Source organism: Pteropus alecto, unplaced genomic scaffold, assembly GCF_000325575.1.
Source record: "Pteropus alecto unplaced genomic scaffold, ASM32557v1 scaffold3, whole genome shotgun sequence".
In the NCBI taxonomy this organism is placed as follows: domain Eukaryota; kingdom Metazoa; phylum Chordata; class Mammalia; order Chiroptera; family Pteropodidae; genus Pteropus; species Pteropus alecto.
Window position 1 is genome coordinate 66,345,344 of NW_006442484.1, and position 2,627 is coordinate 66,347,970.

The following is a 2,627-nucleotide window of genomic DNA, read 5'->3' on the forward strand; positions in this document are numbered from 1 at the left end:
CTTGCATTATTTTCCCTGATTCGAGGGTAAGCTGCTGAAGCTTGTGCCTTGTCATTTGATTCCTCTCAGCTGGGAAAAAAACAAGGGGCTTACAGCCAGATCAGAGTTATGAGACCTGGATCTGTCACAGACTAGCTCTTGAATGTCAAACAAGTCATTGGTTTTTTTTTGAGCCTCCATTTCTTCATCTATAAAGTTGGAATAGTAATTTTAAAAGAGCATGGTTGTTACATAGATTAGATGAGATAATGTAGATGAAAGTTTTAGTTAAAACTACGGACTTGCCTGAATCTTTATAAGTATTGGCTGGTGAATTCACTGAAATATTCAAGTAGTTTGCTGTTTGTTGATATTGAGAAAGATTTGGTTAATTTTATTTTTCATCTAGATGTTTGGCATAATGCAGGCATAACCACAAGCAATTTTATAAAATTTCTGTGTGAATCTATTTCTCTGCAAATAAAGTGAATTCTATATATAAAATGATTATTTCTCAGTACTTTTGTCTGAATCTGTTCTTCATGAACTCAGCAACAGCTTCGGTCACAGGCTTCCCCTATCTGAATTGTGCCTTTTCTCTATGGTTAACCCAGAGGGTTTAGGCATGTGCCTCGCCCATCAACCTGCTTCCCTGCAGAGTCGTCCAGGGGCGGTGGTATCAGACTCACTAGGTGCAAATGTGTGAACCTTTACCCCATCACTTTCTAGCTATGTGACTTTGGGAAAGTACTTAACCTCTCTGAACCTCAATTTCCTCATCTGTAAAATGGAGGACAGCATTCGTTATTTTCTATTTGGCCCTCACCCACAAACGAAGACCTTAATCTGTCCTTCTCAGCCCTGGGAGTCCAACCCCCTACAGATAGCATCCATGAGACTCTCTTGGGTCCAGCCAATGGGCGATGAGCCTGTAGAGGAGAGAGAGGTTAAAATATTTCTTAATCGTCTTTTGCCTCTCAGCACTGCAGAACTGACAGTGGCCATATTTCTTCATTACCAGCTTTGGCAGTGGCTCTTCCTCTGTGATGCTAGCAATAGCTGGGCTCTGGTGACACTGTCCCTCCCCTTTCTCCTTCAGTCCAAGGGCAGTTCACCCTTTTACTAGTTCCTGGTACCTTGCCATCTCTATTGGTTTAGTAACCCTGCCCACACATCTATAAATATTCTCTTCACTAAATTGTCTTCATGGTCATATCTTCCATGCTTTCTGTATCCTACTGGAACACCAACTGATACAGGGGTTTACTTCCTAGGTTTGTGAATTGAGGATTAAGCAAATAATTTAGTAAAGATTTAGAACAAGGGCTGAGATATAAGAACTCAATAAACATCAACTATTATCATCTTTCTCTCCACCCATTCCTGAAGCTTTGGTTATCTGACTTGCTTTTTACCTCAGCCTGGAAGTCAGCCTTCAGCTCCCCTATATCCCACGCCTACCCCAGCTCCAAACCTCTCCCTGGCCCAGCTTCTGAGACCCCAATTTTCTAGATTGTCCAATAGGGAGATTGGACAAGATCAAACACTCCTAAAAATAATTTATTCCATTGTTAAACAAAGTCAATCGAAAAAAATACCCACGCCATTAGAAAATACATTGAGTGACCACATCATTAACTCTCACTCGTGAATTATAGCTTTAGCATGTTTATGCAGTGGAGTAATTTGTGGAGAAATAGATGAAAAGCTAATTGTTAACCTCTTAACAGGAGATCCATCCTCAGTAAATCATAAAGGGAGGAACAGACAGGGATAATAACACAGACTAGTAGTAGTAATAGTTGTAAATTTCAGTTTGTCATATTAATTGAAGAGGCTCATAAAAAAACAATAAAGTCTAGTTTTAAAACTAGTTATTAGACGTTTGAGGTTTTTCAGAAATGGATAAACAAATATAAAAACTCATTTTGACAGGGTGTAAAATCTACTTTTAAAAATTAGTAATGAAGTTTGGGACATTGTAGAGATAGGGAACAAAAATTACTTTTTTAAAAATGCAAAGCATGAATGTTTCAGTAAGATTATTTCCAAACATAAATTCCACACTTTTAGGGATGACTTTCATAGAGACATTTTAGGACTGTCAATAAAACAGAGCTACCTCAAGCCATGGGGTAAAAAAGGCTGGAAGCCTGCAACTGCAGGACTCAAGAGACAGTTACAAACCACTTCCCTGAAGCACTAGCATGGGTAGCATAATGTGAACTCTCAGAAGAGTCTAGACATCATGAGCATTCAAGCATAGCAGAAGCATAAACTTCAATGCAGGATCTCAAAGCAGTCTGCAAAAGTCAAGAGAAGCTGCCATGTCTGATTCTCACTGACAAACTGTAACCCAAACATACACTGGGAAGGGGGTCCTGGGAAACGTTTCCAGATTTCAAAAGGAGTCTTAATGGTGGTGATGAGTCAACAGCAAACAATTCACCAGAAGTACCACCAGACACTATCCTAGGTACTTTAGAATACTATCTTATTTAATCCTAATAAGAATCACGTGTAGTAGGTATATTTATTCCCACTTTACAGGTAAGTAAACAGAAAGTTAGAGAGATGTAGTAACTTGTACATCGCCATACAAAGAAACAAGATTTATATACCTAGACTTGTCTAGCTTTCCATAACAT